This window comes from Phascolarctos cinereus, unplaced genomic scaffold (assembly GCF_003287225.1).
Source record: "Phascolarctos cinereus isolate Bilbo 61053 unplaced genomic scaffold, phaCin_HiC Scaffold_5;HRSCAF=322, whole genome shotgun sequence".
NCBI lineage: Eukaryota > Metazoa > Chordata > Mammalia > Diprotodontia > Phascolarctidae > Phascolarctos > Phascolarctos cinereus.
In genome coordinates this window covers 426,239,850-426,261,863 of record NW_027555958.1, presented here as the reverse complement: position 1 = coordinate 426,261,863, position 22,014 = coordinate 426,239,850, and the positions used below count along the sequence as shown (strand labels likewise).

Sequence of the window (22,014 nt, the reverse complement as noted above, 5' to 3'; positions counted from 1 at the left end):
GATCCTTAAGCAGTACAGTGATATGGGAGAAGCAGGATGGTACAATGAGAAGAGCATTGGAATTAAAATACAAGGACCTGGGTTTGAAGCCTGGCTGTGCTATTTACTTCCTTTGTGACTGTGGACAAATCCCTTTACCACTCTGGACCTCACTTTTTTCATCTTTAAATTATGTTCTCCAGGTCCTTTACTTTTTTTTAAATTAAAAAAAATTTTTAAATATAAATTTATTTATTTTTAGTTTTCAACATTTACTTCCACAAGATTTTGAGTTCCTAATTTTCACCCCATCTTGCCCCTCCCCCACCCCAAGATGGCATGCATTCTGAATACACCTTCCCCTAGTCTGCTGTCTCTTCTATCTCTCCCCCTCTTCTCTCATCCCCTTCCTCTTCTATTTTCCTGTAGGGCAGGATAGACTTCTGTACCCCATTTCCTGTATTTCTTATTTCCCAGTTGCATGTGAAAACTTTTTTTTAAACATGTGTTTTTTAAACTTTTCCAAATTTTCTCCCTTCCTCCCTCCCCACCCACCCTCATTGAAAAGGCAAGTAATTCAACATAGGTTATACACGTACAGTTATGCAAAACACTTCCATAGTAGACATGTTGTGGAAAACTAACTCTATTTCCCTTAATCCTATCCTGCTCCCCCCATTTATACTATTCTTTCTTTACCCTGTCCCTCCTCAGAAGTATTTGCTTCTGATTACCCTTTCCCAATCTGCCCTCCTCTCTATCATCCCCCTGCTTCTTGTCCCCTTCTCCCCCTATTTTCTGTAGGGTAAGACAGATTTCCATACCAATTGAATGTGTATGTTATTCCCTCCTTAAGCCAAATCCTATGAGAATAAGATTCACTCATTCCCTCTCACCTTCCCCTGTTTCCCCTCCACTGTAAGAGCCTTTTCTTTTCTGTTTTTTTTTGTGAGATAATTTACCCCATTCTACCTCTCCCTTTCTTCTTCTCCTAGTATAATCCTCTCCATCCCTTAATTTTATTCTCCAGATATGACCCTTAATTTTCAGCTCACCCTGTGCCATCTATCTATCTATCTATCTATCTATCTATCTATCTATCTATCTATCTATCCATACATATTTTTTCCCTCCAACTACCCTAATACTGACAAAGGTCTCATGAGTTATAAATATCATCTTTCCATGCAGGAATGTAAACAGTTCAACTTAATAAGTCTCTTATGATTTCTCTTTCCTGTTTACCTCTTCATGTTCCACTTGAGTCTTGTATTTGAAAGTCAAATTTTCTATTCAGCTCTGGTCTTTTCATCAAGAATGCTTGAAAGTCCTCTATTTCACTGAATGACCATTTTTTCCCCTGAAGGATTATACTCAGTTTTGCTGGGTAGGTGATTCTTGGTTGTAATCCTATCTCCTTTGCCCTCTGGAATATTATATTCCATGCCCTGCGGTCCTTTAATGTAGAAGCTGCTAAATCTTGTGTTATCCTGATTGTGTTTCCACAGTACTTGAATTGTTTCCTTCTGGCAGCTTGTAATATTTTCTCCTTGACCTGGGAACTCTGGAATTTGGCTACAATATTCCTAGGAGTTTTCCTTTGGGGATCTCTTTCAGGAGGAGATGGGTGGATTCTTTCAATTTCTATTTTGCCCTCTGGTTCTAAAATATCAGGGCAGTTTTCCTTGATAATTTCTTGAAAGATGATGTCTAGGCTCTTTTTTTGATCATGGCTTTCAGATAGTCCAATAATTTTTAAATTCTCTCCTGGATCTATTTTCCAGGTCAGTTGTTTTTCCAATGAGATATTTCACATTGTCTTCTAATTTTTTCATTCTTTTGGATTTGTTTTACAGTGTCTTGATTTCTCATAAAGTCACTGTCTTCCAATTGCTCTATTCTAATTTTTAAGGAAGTATTTTCTTCAGTAATCTTTTGGACTTCCTTTTCCATTTGGCCAATTTTTCTTTTTAGGGCATTCTTCTCCTCATTGGCTTTTTGGACCTCTTTTGCCATTTGGGTTAGGCTATTTTTTAAGGTGTTATTTTCTTCAGTATTTTTTTGGGTCTCCTTTAGCAAGCTGTTGACTTGATTTTCGTGATTTTCTTGTATCACTCTCATTTCTCTTCCAAGTTTTTCCTCTACTTCTCTTACTTGCTTCTCAAAATCCCTTTTGAGGTCTTCCAAGGCCTGAGACTGATTCATATCTGTCTTGGAGACTTTGTATGTAGGAGCTTTGACTTTGTTGTCTTCTTTTGGTTGTATGTTTTGATCTTCTTTGTCACCAAAGTAAGATAATATACTCTGACTGTTTTTGTGCTGCTTGCTTGTGATCCCGGCCAATTACTTGAGTTTTAAACTATTTGTTAAGGTAAGAGTCTGCTTCCAATGTGGAGAATGTACTGTTCCAAACTTTGGGGGCTAGTACAGCTGTTTTCAGAGATACTTGTAGGGACCTGTAAATTTTTAGTTCTTGCAAGGTGGTATGATAAGGGGTGATGTGTTTACTCCTTTCCTGGGCCATACTCTGGTCTATTAGTGACCACAAGCACTCTTTTCTACCCTGGAACTGTGAGGAGGATTTTCTATTCCTCACCACTACAAGCTCCACCAAGCCAGCACTCCTCCTCACCCTAGGATTGCTGCCTAGAACTGTGACCCAGATCCAAGCATGGGCAAAGCAAGAGATTCCTGCCTCAGCACTGGCAAAGAGATCCCTGCAATCCCCCTCTGATCAGCCACACAATTCACCCTCAGTCTGTGGGCCAGAAGCTCAGGAGGCAGCCCCCACCCCCGGGCCATGCTCTCAGGGAACTGGAGCTGAGACCCTGAACTTCTTTCTCAGTAACGCAGAAACAGACTTTTCCCACTGACCTTCTAAGTTGTCTTTGGTGTTCCTGGGTTGAGAAGTCTGGAAACTGCCACAGCTGCCCGCGATTCAGTCCTGTGAGACCTGCTCCAGGTCTGCTGCGGCCTGCTTGCCCACACCGCCCTGTGTTCTGCTCCCAGCCTGGTATGATATACCTTTCTTATCAACCATCCAAGTTGTCTTGGTCTGGAAATTTGTTTCACTCTGTCTTTTTGTGGGTTCTGCTGCTTTAGAATTTGTTTAGAGCCATTTTTTATAGGTATTTGGAGGGGTTTGGGGGAGAGCTCAAGGAAGTCACTGCTTTCACTCTGCCATCTTGGCTCCCCCCCCCCCCCCCCCGCCCCGGTCCTATGAACCTATTCTTTTTCCCACCAGCTTTTGCATTCCTTTAAACCCCCTCATTATCCCTTTTTCAACTTCCTGTTCTGTGTTATCTTCCCCTCTTAAACTGTAAGCTCCTTAAGGAAAGGGCTCTTTTTTTTTTAAACTTGTATTTATGTCGCTGGTGCTTAGCACAGGGTCTGGCATATAGTAGGTGCCTAATAAATGTTTATTGACTATTATTGACTAACCCTGTAAGGCAGGCAGGGTGGTTATTATTATTCCCATTTTATAGATGATGTAAATCACTCACAAAGGTGAAGCAATTTGCAATGAGTCACAAAGCCACTCATGCAGTAGCTTGTAACTGAATCCAAGCCTTCTAAGTCTTGACTGTTGGGATCATGGTAAGTGTCTTCAGCTTCCTAAAGGGCCATCATGTGGAAGGATTAGGTGTGATTGACTCAAGTGAGAGCTTCAAAGAGGAACGTTTAGCTTTGGTGTTAGGATAAAGTTTCTCACAATGAGACCTATCAAAAAATGGAATGAGCTGCTCTGAAAGGCAGCAAGTTCCAATTTATTTAAGATCTTTAGGCAAAGACTGGATGCCCACTCACTGGGTACATTATAGAGTCCATTCTTACTCAGGTGTGGGCTAGATTAGACCTTTCCAGCTCTGAGATTCTGTTGTCTGCTGCATCAGGGGGGCTTTTAAAATAAGCACACATTAAACGTGATGACTGGGGAATAAATGAACACAAAAGGCAGTGGCCTTATATGTAAATAATTTTTTATAAATCAGACCATACCCATGTAGCAATTCTTGTTTGAGATAGGAATCTATTTTAGAAACACTAGCTTTAGGTGGGAAGCCATTTAGTTTTTGAGAGGGAAGGGCTATGGGGGGAGAGTGGGTAGATGAGGGTTACAGACATTATCTCATCTGATCCTTACTACAACTCTGTGAGGAAGGTACTACAGATATTATTATATCTCCATTTTACAGATGTAGCAACTGAAACTCAGAGAGGTTGACTTGTCCTTGGTCACACAACTAGTATCAGAATCAGGATTTGAACCTAGATCTCTCTTGACTTTTCCTTTAGCCCTCTTTCCCACTGGATCATGTTGCCTCTCATGCCTTTCCTTGTGCAATATTACTGTGGGTAATATAGATGTGTGTGTGTGTATATATATATATATATATATATATATATATATATATATATATATATAGAGAGAGAGAGAGAGAGAGAGAGAGAGAGAGAGAGAGAGAGAGAGAGGGGGGTATATAGAATATAATATAATATAGAGTAAATGGTAGTGATTAAAAAAAAGATAGAAAAAGAAAAGAACATCAATGAAAACTTTTAAAAATGTACAGAAGAGAACAAAATGTCAGATTGCACTCCATCTTGGGGAGGGGGAGAAAATTTAAAACTCAAAATCTATGGAAGTGAATGTTGAAAATGAAAAATTAATGAATTATTTAAAAATAAAAGGAAAGAATAAAAAAAGAAGAGAACAGAAGAAGGTATAGGAAAGGAAGCAGGCATCCAGAATAGTTTATTGCTAATTTTTTTTAAATAATCGAGGTTAAGTGACTCAGCCAGGGTCACAGAGCTAGTTAGTATCTGAGGCTGGATTTGAACTCATGTTGTCCTGACTCAAGGGCTAGTGCTCTATCCACTGTGACACCTAATTGCTCCTAGTGTTGGTATTTTTCTATTAAGTATAATAGACACTTAAAGAAACAATCTGGACTTATTTGAGGAAGCTAGGGGGCACAGTGGAGAGAGTGCTGGACTGGAAGTCAGGGAGACCTGAGTTCAAATCCTGCCTCAGACACTAGCTGTGTGACTCTGGGCAAGTCACTTAAGACTTCTCAGTCTGAGTTTCCTCATCTATGAAATGGTTATAACAATAACACCTAACACCTCCCAGGGTTATTGTGAAGATCAAAATGAGTAAGAAATATAAAGTGCTTTACAAGTCTTAAAGCTCTCTGTAAATATTTGCTGATGATAGAAGAAAAATTGCTATTTTCATACATGATCATCTTCTTTTCTGTTCTTGTTATATCAAAATGTGGGTAATTGTAGGTGTCTGTTAATTAAATGAAAAGAACATTTAAAAAAGATGTGATGGCTCACATTTTTAGAATACTTTAAGGTTTGTTGTTGTTTAGTTGTGTCTGATTCCTTGTGACCCTATTTAGGGTTTTCTTGGTGAAGATACAGGAGTTGTTTTGCCATTTCCTTCTCCAGCTCATTTTACAGATGAGAAAACTGAGGTCAACAGGGTTAAGTGACTTGCCCAGGGTCACACAGCTAATAAGTGTCTGAGGCCAGATTTGAACTTAGGAAGATGAGTCTTCCTGACTCCAAGTCTGGCACTCTATGCACTATGGCGCCACCTAGCTTCCTTGCTTTATGATTACAAAGTACTTATATCATTTCATCAGATCACCACACAAGCCCTTTAAGTAGATGTTAGAATCACAAAATCTGCGTTGAGACATTAGCCCAAGTAAGAGTCTCTTCTGTCATATTCCTGACAAGTGGTTACCCATTTTAAAGGTGATGAAACTGAGTCTCTAAGAGATCAAATGACTAGGTAATATCAGAGGTAGAATTTGAACTCAGACTTCTCTTCCAGCCTTCTTTTCCACTGCACCATGTTGCATCTTAGGCTTTTCCTTGTGCAATATCACTTTTGAATTGAATTCCAAATCGACAAAAGATTTTAGTTTGGAAAATATGAATTAAAAGATTGCAAGAACTCCAGATTTTGACAAACTTTTGTCATGAGGAGGGGTCCAGTGAGGGCGAGCTGGCATGAAGGTTAAGTCTGCCTCTCATTAGCATCTTCCTTAATGATCTAGAAAGAAACACATATGATATTATTAAAAGGCCCAGATGTTATTAATTACAAGGATCATTTGAAACAGAAAATAGTTACCCAGGGATCAACAGCGATTCTGGCAGGAAGGAGGAAGGTTCAACTTGAAAAAATGCAGATTAATGTGTCCAGGGGAAAAAAAGGCCTGAAAAGACAGATGCTGAGTGTCAGTCCATTGACTTGTCAGAGCTTCTTGTGGCCAAAGGGTGTGAATGTGAGACACATCAATGCATTTCAGTGATTTAAGAGAAGCAGCCAGGGTAAGACCAAGACAATAAGAGAGGACTGGGGGTGGGGGTAAGTTTAGATACTTCTAAATTTGGAGTAATGGGGAAAAGAATAGGTGGAGAAAATCTCGCATGAGCAAAAAAGTCCGGCTTGAATTGCGGAGGGCAGCCTCTGCCTCATGTCAAGATCATCAGAAATTCCTGTGCCATTTTCTGTATCACCTCATTAGACCTAGAGGAAAACAAGAGACATAAAGCTAAGTAGAGGCATTAGACTACATAAAGAACTATATTTCAGTAACTTTCAAGTGTACCCAGGATTCTCAGATCACATGATTTGTAGCTAAAAGGGGAGTTTTTTGGGGGGGATCCAACTCTCATTTTGCATATGGGGAAACTGAGGCTCAGAGACAAGAAGTAAGTTGCCCAAGGTCAATCAAGTACTGAGTGGCAGAGCCAAAATGTGAATCCAGTTCCTCTGCTAAGAACATTACTCTCCTCCCACTCTCCTGGATTTCTATACTCAGAGTGATCCTGGAGTCTCATCTAGTTGGGCTTGGAGTCAGGAAGACCCGAGGTCATATTTGGTCTCAGATACTTACGAGTTGTGTGACCATTGACAAGTTACTTAACTTCTACCTGCCTCAGTTGCCCTGACTGCAAAATAGGGATAATAATATCACCTCCCTCCCTTGGCTGTTGTGAGGCTAAAAATGAGGTATTGGCAAAATGCTTAGCATAGTGCCTGGCACACAGTAAGTGCTTAATAAATGCTTGCTCCCTTTTCTACTCTTCTCTCAGTCCTATATTGAATCAGTTGACAAATACCCGTTCACCTCTCAGACAGAATGTCAGGCTCTGGGCTCACAAAAACTACATGGAAACAGCCCTTGCTCTTAAAGAATTTTCATTCTATTTCTCAAGTCAGGGTTTTTTTTGCATCAATCCCCTTTGGTCTACGCACACACTTGTTCTGTAATGCACTAATACTGAACCCCCCCCCACAACTTTATGAAAATAACAATGCCATGTTAATATAACATATAAAATAAATTATACATAATATATTTTATATTTTATCTTAACTTTTTTATTTCCAAAAATTTATTATTTATATATTTAATTTAATATTCAATTAATAAATGTATATTTGTTCATACATTTATTTTTATATTATATTTATATATTCATGTGTATATTTATATATTTATATTTCATTTTATATTAACTTTAATATTTTGTTATTTATTATTATATTTAAATATAATATAATAATATAATATACTAACTTATTTGCTCTTGTTTTTATTTCCTAGACTTTCTGAAATTGTAAAGATTTGTTGCTCCTTTTTAAAAAAAGTTGAAACACGTAAGACATTTCACAAGCATTTCCTAATGGATTATTTACTGTGCTTATTACAAGGGTGAAAAGCTAGCTTTACTTATGCCATAGCTCTCTTCTAAAAGTCTATGGCAGGGGTGGGGAACCTGCAGCCTCGAGGCCACACGTGGCCCTCTAAGGGCTGCACTTAGGGCCACGTGTGGCCTCGAGGCTGCAGGTTCCCCACCCCTGGTCTGTGGATGTTGCAACTGGTTTGAAAGACCCTCAATATTTTTCCTGTGTTTGAGCAAGACCGAGCAGCCCATCGGAAGGCAAGCATACCGCTCTTTGAATGAACGACTGGTTGCTCAGATTCAGGTTCTTAAGGATATAGTGAGGAGCTGACGGCCAACAGAAGGTTACCAAGTTCAAATGCTATTATTACAGCCTGTCAAGCTCTCAGCACAAGTTCCACTATCATCCCCACTCTTCCTTACTCAAACTTTTAAACTTTTTAGTAGTATTCACTCATAGACAGTAGCTTTAGAGCTAACTTTGTATAGGTTTGTACTTCTCCAACATGTAAAAATGAGACTGACCTTTCGTTTTACTCAACCTCGAGACTGAAAATAACCCTGTGATGTTGGCACTGCAGTTGTTATTCCCATTTTGCAGATGGAAAAATTGAGACTCAGAAGTTAGGTGATTTGCTCACAGCCATAAAGCTCATAGGTATCAGAGATGGGATCTAAACTCAAGTCTTTCTAAGTCATGCACACTTTCCGTCTCGCTCTGCTGTCGTCTACCTTAATTTCTCTCCTAAAGCTTCTTGGAAGAAGTTTTGGGTTCTTGATATACCCATTTCCCCATACACTCAAGTACTTGAAGACCTGCAGGCTTAAACACCTCTTTCAGAATTTCTTTTCCTCTCATTTCGACTAATTTGCTTGATCTGAGAAGAATGCATAAAGGCCAGATGTGTAGAACAAAGGAAGGGGTAAAATTCCTGGGCATGGTTGGAGTCAGTTTTGTTGTGTAAGAGGCATCTTTCCTTTGGGGTGGGGTATCATTCCCTAGTCCTAGAATGCTCTCTGTCCTCCCCAATCCGCAGCTCGCTTCATGTCTCCACTCAGGGATTATTTCCATCTACAACTTAGAATGTTAGGGAATGATCTCAGGCTCAGACTTGTTAGATGATTAGCTCGTGGTCACACAGGTAGTAAAGGTCCTTCCTAGATATCCAGCCTCTGCCTTTGTTGTCCAACCTACTGGTGACTAACACTTTACTTTGAAGGGGAGTTGGAAAGATATTTCTGAATAGTCCAGTCTTTTGGTCCCCTTCAAATCCCTCTGAGCAGACCGTTGTCCACTGCTTTATCTTTGCAAAGGTCACTGTTGCTAGTATCTGACTTTCAACATAGAAGGGCAAAGGAACTTTGAGTACTTCCATAGTGGGTCTGACAGCAGACTGCTTCAGCCCAGCCCAAGCTCACTAGCTGAGCCAATCTGTGCACACCCTTGTGACAGTGTAGCCTAGGAAATAAATGCTTCCTAGGGGCAGTGCCCAGAGTAAGTATCTGTGCCAGGTCATCAGAACCAGGATGCCAATTACAATTGTTTTAGACCCCTTGCAAATGCTGGAGGGGAGGGTGGGCTTGTACAGAATGTTGTACCCAACGACCTTGGCCGAGTCCATGCTTTCTGGCTGCCAGAGCGCTTTAAATGCTCCATTTGCTCTTTCATTTATATACCAGGAGGTTCAGAATTATCAAGGGTGTGGTCTGCTGGAGATATGTACCTAATCCCACAAATGTGATGTGCTATCAAAATGGGAAATTATACTTTCTGGATCCCTTCATTGAGCTTGGGGGTGCTTGAGAAAGCTGTGGGGCAGCAGCCTTTGGCTGTGGTACAGATGTGACATGGCCAGGAGCACTGAACTCAAAGTCACGAAACTTGAGTTTTTTGATCTTGCCAATAATGGATTGTGCGGCAGCAAGCCTCTCTGGTCTCAGTTTCTTCAATACTCAAAGGGAAAATGGTCAGATTTTACATTTTTATAGCAAATATATATATATTAATCTCATCTGGTCCTGTGAGATAAGTATTATTATTATTATTCACCCAATTCATAGATGAGAAAACTGAGACTTATAGAGTCTAAGTGACTTGCCCAGGGTCACAAGTGTCTGAAGCAGCATTTGAAATCAAATGCTCCTGACTTCAGGTCTAGCACCTCTATAAGTGGCACCACTACGTCACCTATCTGTGTTTGATCCTCACAACAGACCTGTGCGGTAGGTGATAACTACTATCCCATTTTACAGTTAAGGAAACTGAATCTGATAGAGGTTACCTGGCCAGAGTCACATAGCTCGTAAATGTATGAGGCAGAAATCTTACCGTCTCCAAATCCAACTCTATGCCATCTAGCTGCCTTATATAGAAGGAGGAACGGTATATAGAGTCACTTAATTAAAGGAACTCTAGTGCAGGAGTGTTTGATTATATATCCAGCTCAGCCCTTGTGTCTGAGTGAATGTCTTTTCCTCTAGATCAAGCACCTTAGTCATCGACCTAAGGAAGGTTGGGCTTGTCTTCTGCGTCCCTGGGAGAGCAGGGCTTTGTTTGCCTTTGTCAGGCTGTGTGTGTCAGAAAGGCTTTGGATGGCTGGTCTGAATTCTCCAAGTCCTGAAGGAGGTGACTGGTAATAGGAACTGGCCCCAGATTAGTCTGACTTAGTACTATTTCTGAGGGCCTGGTTCTAAGATCCCCTCCTACCTTCCTAATAATAGAGAAAGGATAACCTCGTGGTATCCACCAGACATACTAAGCATCCTACCACGTAGTAAGACTATCGAGTTGTCCAAAAGCCACAATTTGAGTAATACTTGGAACAATTATGCCCTTATCAGTTAAATAAGATAATTTGTAAAATTCTTTGGTAATCTAAAAAAGCTATATAAAAACTGTTCCTGTGAGGATCAATTTACCTGGAGAGACAGAACCTTCATCAGACTCCACTGGAAGATGAGCTAATGCCAGTGGTTTCAGTGATGAAAATAGATACATGAGGTAGTGCTGGGGATTTCTGGTTTGCAGAGTATAATTAAGATTTTTCCTGTGTCATTGCACACTATAATTACATCATTTCATACTACCTTCAGTTCCGTAATTAGATAGAAAGGCATTAATTGTGCAGACATAATGATCTATTCAGATTTACTTTTGAAACTTCACTTTAAAACCAAGTTAACACAATAATGAAAAATATTTCAGAAGAAGCTAGCATATCTGAGGGTAGCCCTAGGGAAACAGCAAGTTCCCTCTTTTAAGGGAAGAGGCTACAGTTTAGGAAGCCACTGGGAATATTCCTACTAGTTGCTACGCCTCCATTAACCACAGATTTTACTGCCTGGTATGGCAGGAATGCCCCACTGAGACCTGGAAAAGTGGAATATATCCCAAATCCTCTGAAAATGGGTTTTTTTTAATTGGAAAATTTTGAGGCAACCTAGGTGTTTAATGAGTTATAGTAATTAGAAAAGTAATGAATTTAGATGTAATTCCAGAATTATGTTTCTCTGTGATTTTTTAAAAGGATAAATCAGTCACTTTGGATTTTTGGGGGAGTAATATTTAATTTATATTTACACATATACATATATATAGTTGTGATTTTTGCATTTATTATAATTTCTCTTAACAGGTGATCTGTATCACCTATTACATACCTGTTACATACATGTATACGTACATGTGAGTGTATGTACTATATGTATATATATATATATATATATTACACATAGATACAGGTATAGATATGTTGTGGTCTAGAGTTGTTATTTGATTGGTATAGTAAATTCTTAGCGAAGAAACACCCTCTTACCTTTATAGATGTTCTATAATCTATAGTCTTAAGAGAGTTACACAGGGCAATGAGAAGTGTGATTTGCTCAGGATCACGCAGCCTGTATTTGTCAATTTATCAAAGGAAGGATTTGAATCCAGGTCTGAGTCAGGCTGTACATTTTCTATCCATTGCCATTTATTTATATATATAAGTGTGTACACATATAGCCTCACATATATTATATATTCACACATATACATATTATATGCATGTATATATGCACATATACATGAAATTATACACATATGCATATATGCATATATACACGTATACTCATATGTACATACATGTATATACATGTGTGTATGTATAGATATTTATACACACTTTCATAAAATCCCAGCATTAGATTGGACCTTAAAAGTCATCTGTTTCAATCTCTACCTGAAGCAGGAATCCCTTTTACACCAGCCCCAACAAATCATCATCCAGATTCTGTTTGAAGATCTCCAGTAACGGAGACCTCATCACCTTCTGAGGCAGACTGTGCTGTTTTTAGCCCATTAAATTGTTCTTTCTATTAAGCTGAAATCTGGTTTCTTGTACTCACCACCCTTTGGTCTTCTCAACACACTGTCCTTCCTTTTCATCTCTTCTCGTATTTAACTGTGTACATATTATATACCCCTAGAAAAATATATCCTAAAGAAGAAAAATATTGTCCTTGTTTTTGTGCCCATGGAGCTCTGCACATAGTAGGTCTCTTAATTTAATTGCGGTTAGCACCACTGTGGCTGTATTGTTTTTTCTCTCTATCTCTCTCTCTTTGTCTGCAGGGCACAATATTGCTTTCTAGTTCCATAGTCTGAAGGTCTTGGGAACCCCATGAGATTGACTAGTATCATAATTTAGTAACCTCTAGCCTCTATTTACAAATTACTTTATGGCCTACTCTTGACAGTATACTCCAAGGACATACAAGAAGACACAGCTTAGTTCAGCAAACAATAAATGCCCTTTCCTCTGCTTCCACCAAACTATTTTCTGTTGTCCTAGCCTGGTTGGATCAACAGCCATACAACCAGGCTTAGGCTTAGCATACAGTAGGTACTGAATAATGCTTGTTGACTTTTACCTAAAAGAGAAGTCCCCAGAGAATGGCTTCATTGGCTCATCAGAGAAAGCAATTTGGTTGTCCCATAAAGAATATGGCAGCTGGGCCTGTAGTTAGGAAGACTCATTTTTCTGAATTCAAATCTGGCTTAAGACATTTGCTAGTTGTGTGACGCTGGGCAAGTCACTTCACCCTGTTGCTTTAGTTTCCTCATCTGTAGAATGAGCTGGGGAAGGAAATGGCAAACCACTGCAGTCTTTGCCAAGAAAACCCCAAATAGAGTCACAGAGTCAGACACAACTGAAACAACTGAGCAAAAAAGGGTTAGTTAAAAGGAAACTATTTCCTCTGTTCTCAGAGAGTGGGAGAGAGGATGGAGTGTTAACAAACCCTGGAGAATGAAGAAAAAAACAATATTTTTCCAAAGATGACCCTGCCAGCTCATGCTAAACAATGAGATGGCTTTAGCTCTGGGATATCAAAGTGGTTCCCAAGGAGAGGCTAAAACAGAGGACAATGATGCAGCTGAGATCAAAGTTGCTTGATGTGCTGCGGGTGGAAATACTTGTCTTACTTCCTTTTTTGTTTCCCAAAGGAGACAGGAAGCATACTCTCTTCCTCTGAGGTTCCAAATACTGACCTGTTGTTAGGTGGGTAGGACTGTCTATTAATTAATCCTTTAATACTTACTATACACCAAAATTATATTGGGTGTACTGAAGAGCTAAAAGATGATTTAAAAAAAGATTTTTTTTTTTGCTGTCTTCAAGGAGTTTACAATCTAACTGAGGAGACGATGGCAATAAATTGTTCTGTGGGAGGCAGGACAGCTGAACTGTGAGGGTGAGGAGGCAGCATTTGGAGTTAATATCCCTCTCTTCTACTTTGAGGACTCATGAAAATATATGAGCAGCTCGGGATTGGTGTTGTTTAAACCTGGTGCTGACAGAGCTTAGTATGTTGATAGGAGGGAAAATGAAATCAGGCGGGAATGCACAATGACATTTTGGCAGCAAGATTAGGGAGTGAGAGCATGGGTCTGGTAACCAGGTCAAAGCATAGGATTGTAGATTTAGAGCTGGGAGGGATCATTTTCTCTTTGTGTTTGTATCTGAGGTTCTTTTTTGTTGGGTGTGTCCTTCAGAAAAATCTTTTACGTCAGACTGCACTGTAAGCTGCTGGGGTATTAGGCACAGAGTACGCCCAAGGGGTGGGTGATAAGGACTGCGTCACAAGTCAGGAACAGCTCTGGTTTCGGACAACACTTTCTGAGACCTCTCAGGGGGCCCATGCAGGAGATCAAGAGATCCTTACAAGGTGGCATACACATAGAAATTGGCATAGTCTTTTAGGCAAACTGTAGCAAACTGCCTGTGAGAGCCCTAAAGTAACCTGAGCTATTGGAAAAGCTCTGGTTTTGGAATTAGCCTCAGTATTCACAACTCATCAGTACTCTCAGTATCCTCTGCTCCTGTGATTGGAGGACTGGAGGATGAAGCAAAGAACTCCCCAAACCTTCATTTAAAGAAGGTTCCTTTTGTATATTCATTGCTTAAGCACAGTGCCTGGCACATAGTAGGTGTTTTGTAAATGTTTAATTACTATTGACTATTGGGTGTGAGTCCTAGCTGTCATCTGCTGGTATCTGTATGACCATAGGCAAATCCTTGTGCCTTGATTGACCTCCTTTTCCTCATCTGTAAGATGGAAATACCAGTACATGAGCTATTGACCTCACAGGATTATTTCGAGGAAGTGTTTTTGTGAACTATAGTTATGTATGAGTAATTATCATTCTTTGTAATCGTAATCATGAGAATGATAACAACTTGAGGTAATGAAGAAAGCACTGGGTTTGAAGTCAGATCCAGCTTTGAATCCTGGCTTAGACACTTCTCAGTTATGCCTGACTCTTCATGACCCCATTTGGGGTTTTCTTGGCAAAGATACAGGAGTGGTTTACTATTTCCTTTTTCAGCTCATTTTACAGATGAGGAAACTGAGGTAAACAGGGTTAAGTGACTTGCCTGGGGTCACCCAGCTAGCAAGTGTCTGAGGCCAGATTTGAACTCAGGAAGATGAATCTTCCTAACTCCATACCTGGTACTCTGTGCACTATGATGCTACATCGCTGCCATGCTCTATGACATATGGGGATTATGGCCTCTAAGTTCCTTCCCAGCTATAATTCTATGTTCCTAACATCTATATAAATAAGAGTTGTTTTCAGACATTCATTAACATACATTTTTGCTCCCTGCTATAGGAGACAATAACATTCCAAACCGTGAAACCTTCCTCTTACCAGTCAGTCAGTCAACATTTAAAAGGCTCCTACTATGTGCCAGGCGCCATGCTGAGCACTGGGGATACAAAGAAAGGCAAAAGGCAGTCCCTGATGTCAAGGAGCTTACAGTCTAATGAGGGAGACAATATATAAACAGCTGTGTATAAACAAGCTATCTAGGGGATAAACTAGAGATAATTAGGGCAGCTAAGTGGCACAATAGTGCATAAAGAGCCGTCCCAAGAGTCAGGAAGATGAGCTCAAATCTGGCCTCAGACACTTAATAGCTGTGTGACCCTGGGCAAGTCACTTAACCCTGTTTGCCTCAGTTTCCTCATCTGTAAAATGAGCTAGAGAAGGAAATGGCAAACCACTCCAGTATCTTTGCCAAGAAAACACCAAATGGGGTCATTAAGAGTCAGAAACGACTGAAAAACAGTAAAGAGATAATCAATAGAAGGGAAGGCTCTTCGATTCAGGGGTATTGGAAAGGCTGGCACTTCTCGAGTCTCATTGGCATCTCCTAGGGTAACCTTAAGTGACTCCAAGTCCTTAGAGGAAAAAAAAACATCACTGCCTGATCTGTGGCCCTATTCGCCTAAGAAATGGCAGCGTTCAGTCTTTGGATTGTGGAGTTAGCATTCCATTCTGTGAGCAATCTCTGCCCTCTGAATAGCATTCAACTCCGTGCCTATGCAGCCATCTCAGAGAGTTCAGAGCAGGGCCATGCAGGAGGTGTGGTGAGTGTGGACATCAGTGTGTGGGTGCGGTGTGAAGGCTGGCTGAGGGTGAGAAGGGAGGGGATCACTTGGGGTTAGAGTCAGGGTGGGAGGGAAGACATGTAGTCCTACCCCAGCCTCAAGAGTATCTCAGTACAATCTTGATTCAGAGGCTCCTTCCCAAGAAATCCACCCATCCATCCTCTGTTGTGAAAGGGGGTGGTGCTTTTGATTCCTTGAACACATTTTTTTCTCCCTTTTATGTAGGAAAATTTATTTGCTGGTCCATTGTGTTTCTTTTTTTAAAATATTTTTCAAATAAAAAGCATTTATTTTCTCTCCCTTGCACCTCTCCTCCCTCCCCCATTGAACAACAAATTCCTATTTTGGCCGCGTCCAAAATTATACATTCCTTGACTACGTTTATGGAGAGTCATAGGATCATGGGGATGTGAGAGGCCACAATTAGCCCTGCCCCCACCCCGTACTGGAAACATCCCCATAGTTAAGGGCTCGCTCCCATTTCCTTCACGAAGTCTTCTCTGAGCACTCTAGCTTACATAGATAGAACCCTCCTCTGAACGTGTTTTTGTGGTTGTCTGGTTGTTTCAGTCATGTCTGACTCTTAGTGACTCTCTTTGGAGTTTTCTTGGCAAAGATATTGGAGTGGTTTGCTATTGTCTTCTCCAGCTCATTTTACAGATGAGGAAACTGAGGCAAACAGGGTGAAATGACTTACCCAGGGTCACAGGGCTAGTAAGTGCATGAGGCTGGATTAGAACTCAGAAAGATGAATCCTTCCCGACTCCAGGTCCCCACGCTCCAAACACTGCACAGCCCATCTACCTCCTGAATGGAAAGGCATCTCTTAATTAAGATTGTATGGAGATACTTTTGAGTATTTACCAAAAACTGTTGTGGTACAGAATAGAAAATACTGTCATATTTATGTTTCAATCCATAAACCAACAAATATTATTGAGTATCTGTCATGTGTCAGGCATTGTGGTAGGTGCTAGAGATACAAAGAGGAAAAAAAAGTTTCTTCCCTCAAGGATCTTAAAATCTATCACAGGAGAAAATATGTGAACATATAAGTATTTGCAAAATAAACACACAATTATAAGATTTTGTAAAGCACCAGCAGCTGGGGAGTGGATAAGATTGAGAAAGGCCTCATGTAGGAGGTGATGCTCTAGATGAGCAGTGAAGGAAAAGTAGAAATTCCAAGAGATGGAGATGAGGAAGGTGTACATTCCAGGCAATGTGGAGAGCTTGTGTAAAGGCCTGGAGATGGAATACTGAGTTATCATGTGTGAGAAACAGCAAGGCTAATTTGTCAGGGGTGGAGAACCTGCGGCCTTGAGGCCTCATGTGACCCTGTAGGTCCTCAAGCATGGCCCTTGGACTGAATCCGAACTTCACAGAACAAATCCTTTTATTAAGGGGATTTGCTCTGTGAAGTTTGGATTTAGTCCAAGGACCACTCTTAAGGGCCTACGGGGCCACATGTGGCCTCTAGGCTGCAGGTTCCCCACCCCTGGCCAGACTACAGATAGTATGAAGGAGAATAATATATACCAAGGCTGGAAAGGTACATTGGAAACAGATTATGAAACTCCAGATGAGTTTGTCTTTGACCTTAGAAAAGATAGGAAATGACTGGAGTTTATCAAGCAGTAGAATGACATTTTAAGACTTGTGCTTTAGGTAAATCACCATATTACCAGCCCTCAGCATATGCTGTTGGGTATTGTTGCTGTTTTTACAGTTATATCGTCTTTTCCCAGCTGGACTGTAAGCCCCAAAAGGGCAGGCATTCTGTGATATTTTCAGTTTTTAAATGTCTACTACATGCAAAGCACTAGATAGGTGGTAGGATATGAAGATGTATATGTATTTTTCAAATAATATTTTATCTTCTAATTACATGTAAAAACAAATTTGAACATATATGAAAATAAATAGAACATGAACCCTTCTCTCAAGGAGCTTACCATCCCAATGCCACATACACAAGTGACTATGATACAAAAGAGAGAGAATTCAATAAAGTACAAAGTAGAGTCCCAGGCCAGGAGGCATGAGAAATTTGAGGAGGGAGAGTTTAGGAGACAGTCTGATACAGAATTGGCACTGTCATGGGTTCAAATCCTATTTCTGATCCTTAGTACCCATGTAACCTTGGATAAAACATTTCCCTTCCCTGGGCCTGAGTTTGTTTATCTGTAAGACGAGAGGGTAGCATGGGGAATTCTCTAAAATCCCTTCTAGCTCTAGAACTATAATCCTATATAGCTTGGGGCAGGGAAGTGGAGGAGGGATGGTGATCAGGGAAATCTCCATAGAGGAAATGGAACCTCAGGTGGGACCCAGCAACCATCTCTCTCAGTCAAGATTTCTCTTGTACCACTGCACGAATCAACTCTATCATCTGGGAGGACTTTTAATTTTCAACCAAGTCAAGGACAAAAATGACACCTTTGTTTTCTCAATCAAGTCAGGAATACACATATTTTAGCAAGGGATTTAGAGCTGGAATGATGTTACATTTATATACTGCTTTAAGGTTTCCAAGACATTCATCATAACTGTCTTATGAGTTAAGTAGAGGAAATAGTAATATACCCATTTTACAGATGAGGAAACTAAAACACGGAGTGGTTAAGTGATTTGATTATGGTCACACAGCTAGTAAGGGTTAAAGGTAGAATTTGAACATGGGTCTCTTCCTGACTCCCTGTTTAATCTTCTTCCCATCGAACCATGTTTCTTTCAAATTTTCAAAGGGCCATGGAAAAATGATTTGATTGTTCTGGTGGGCTCCAGAAGGAAGAACTAGGGATGATGGGAAGAAAGTACAGAGAGGCAGGCATCAATTTGATGTAAGGAAAAGATGTTTAATAGAGTTGTCCAAATGTAGATTGGGATATTTTATAGGTTACTCATTTGCCATCACAAGATGGTCTGGTAATATGATATGGCATATGGTCGTCGGAATTCTTATTTGGGCTTGGATTGGCCTTATTGGCTGCTGTAGCCCCTTCCAGTTCTGCGATGCTGTGACTCTGGGATCCAAGGAGCAGAAAGAAAGGCAGTGGAGTCTGTCTTAGCTAAGAATGGTGTGACTATTAGAGTTGGTGTCAGCCAAGGGATGTAGTTTAATTTGTTTTGTTCTCTTCGGATGTTCCTCCCCTATTTCCCAGCTGGGTGACTCATTCACATCATCCTTTTAATTGTTTATTTGGAACCAAATAGCTCCTTTGGTACAATCTTAGGAATAAGCCTCAGTGAGAGAGTTGATATGGGTTCTGGATGAGGCGTTCCCTTATCATGACCTGGGGTTAGCCTGCTGTATCCAGTTCACACATGGAGATTAATTTTAGGGTCTACATCAAGGAATTCATCTTTTCCCAAATAATCTCTATGCTGTTGCAATGGTCAACGTAGGAGATTCTACCTTGGAGCTTCATCCCTTTAACTTAATGCTTTGCTGTTAAAATAGAAATTCTCTGGGAGGACCAATGCTGCATTTTGATCAGCTAATTTATAAACATACATGAAGGATCTAAAAATAGATTAGATAGGCTTGGGGAGAGGAGAAGAAATTTGAAGACATTAAATACCTGAGAGAGAAAGTGAGGTAGGACATGACCCTGAGGTGAGAAAAATGCCCCGGACTGGACAATGTAGGGATTCCAACGGCAAATTTAGTGATGTGCTGAGGGCTACTCTTTGATCAACTGTCCATCTTTTCCAAACTCCCTTAGATTTAATTTTTTAGGTTTTCTACCAAACTGCCATTTCCTAACAGAGTTCTCTTTCAGAAAATCATAAAGATATCTGAGGTAGAGTAGATGGGGAGGTGATGTGCAAGATCTCTTATAACTAAATTATATAGCCTTATATGTTGATTTTCCAGTCTTATAGGTGAAAGAGAACCCAGAGGCAAATAGGATGTTAGATTATGAATTGGAAAGGATGTTAGAGGTAATTAATCCACAGTCTTTATTTTAGAGTGGAACTAACTTGTCTTACCTATCACATAGGGCTACAATCTTAAAAGACGATGCAACCAAGAGTTATTAGTGGGGCCAGCCTAGAGAGGCTTAGTGACTTTCCTGAGGTCACATAGATTAATGGGAGAAGCCAGGATTTGCACCTATGTCCTCTGACTACAAATCCAGCTCTTTCCACTATAACATCTCTGACAGTAATGTTAATAATTGATACTAGCCCCAAAGATGCTTTCAGTAAGCCTAAAGAACATGAGCTAACATCACTACAATTCTATAAATGTACAAAAAAGTAATTTTATAGTTTACAGAACATTAAATAGGAAAGAATAATAGTAGAATAGTGACTTGTCCCCATACCATTTCTACTTGAACTCCATTGAAAACGATGAGAAAAATTAGATGAGTATTAATAACGATTATGATGAGATCTCATTTATATAGGGCTATAAAATACAAAAAGGACTTTTCTCACAACTCTGAGATGTAGGTAATTCATATATTCTTCTTCCCTTTTTATAAAGCAGGAAACTCTGGCTCTAAGAAGTTAAATTATTTGACTGGGATCTTAAATGCTTGAGGCAGGATTTGAACTCATATCTCCTAAAGGGAACCCTACTGTATCCCAAGGCAACTCATTCCCTATTCATCCTCACCCTTACCTGTAGCATCATAGTATTTGTAAAGCACTTGTATGACACCAATCCTGTGCCAGAATATGAACCCAAGTAGGAGAGATAGGGCCACGCAAGTGGAAAGAGCTCTGCATCTCAGATGATGTGAGTTAGAATTCTGGCTCTGCTCCTTGCTGCCTGTTTAACTTGGGCCAAGTTATTTAATTTCTCTAGGCCTATTTCCCCATAAACAGAGGGGCTATTTCCCAGGTTCTTTCCAGCTCTAAATCCTTATCTCCTGATTCCAAGTATAGTAAGCTTTCCACAATATGGCACTGCTTCTCATCTCTCCTCATCTCTTTTCTTTGTTATAAGCGTCCTTTGTGATTGTGCAGACTGCAGCCCCAGCTGGGCATGCCTCTCTCTGTCAGATGTCTCTTTTTTCTTCTCTCTGTCTCTCCTCTTTTCTCTCTCTTCTTTCTCTTTCTCTCTCTCTGTTCACCCTCTCCTCTCTCCCCTCCTCCTCCTCCTTCTTCCTCTTCTTCTTCTTCTTCTTCTTCTTCTTCTTCTTCTTCTTCTTCTCTTCTTCTTCTTCTCTTCTCTTCTTCTTCTCTCTCTCTCTCTCTCTCTCTCTCTCTCTCTCTCTCTCTCTCTCTCTCTCTCTCTTTCTCTCTCTCTCTCTTTCTTTCTCCCTCTCTCTCCCTCCTTTGCTAGGGAAAGCACAGAAAGGGTGGAGTCCTGATGTCAATATTTGCATTGGTGGGCCTCCCTTCAGCTGGATACCATTATACTGTTAACACAAATTAATTTGTGCCTTTCCTTTCCCAATTGACCTTGGACCTTGCAGGTGGCTTCAGCTACTGCTGGTTATACTGTCCAGAATTCCTCTCCACCCTTAGATACCGTCCCCCAACGCCTAGGTGGAGGAAAGTGCTGCCACCTCACAGGACAGTAACAATTCTCTGTGCCAGGCCCTGGGTGTGGATAGGTTTTTATCAGAACTCTGGATAGCAAATTGGAACCTTGCTCCTTTACTAGCTAGGGCAGAATTCCACTGTGTTGGTGGACTGGGGAGGTCATAGACATCCGTGGAGGGGACAGAAACATCACTGTTTGTTAGACAAATAGCCTCAGTGACATTTTAGGGAAAATGGACCTGAAATCAGGATATCTGTGTTTTAGATTTTCTCTATCATAATCATGGATAAGTCCTTTGCCTCCCCCTCCCCCTTAGCCTCAGTTTCCTCATTTATAAAATGAGTCACATTGTAATCTTTGTACTACCTACCTTATATAAGAAAAGTACTTCATAGGCATTATAGTGCTTTGTGGTGATAAGGACTGGGCCAGTGATTTCACTGGCGTAGGGAGCTTTCAGGTGAGGAAATTCCTTCTACTAAAGCAGGTCTATCCCTTCTCTGAAATTTATAGTCCCAGGGAGCTTTCTAGAAAACTGACTTGCTCAGGATCAGGTAGGGGGTATGTGTCAGATGGAAGCCTTGAACCTAGGTCTTCCTGGCTTTGAGGCCAGTTTTCTCTCTATATTGTGTCATGCTGATTGTGTTATATAAAAGTGGCATTGGGCTGGGTGTCTCATCGCCTTATCACTGCTAGCGTTCAAGGCCTCAGTTAAGGAAATACTGATTTTTACCACCGTGGTTCATGGACAGATGCTATCTGATGGCCTTTGTGTGATTCTGCTCTGTCAGAATTCAATAACACAATTCAATAATACTTTGCTTTACCTACCACACAGGGATGCAATCCTAAAAGACAATGCAGCTAAGAGGTAT

At 40.4% G+C, this 22,014-nt stretch overlaps 1 protein-coding gene across 4 annotated transcripts in view; it reads left to right on the top strand.

Moving 5' to 3' along the window:
• DDR2 (discoidin domain receptor tyrosine kinase 2) overlaps nt 1-22,014 on the top strand; it is a 246,942-nt gene that overhangs the window by 52,898 nt on the left and 172,030 nt on the right. The gene's annotated exons all lie outside the window — the stretch shown is intronic.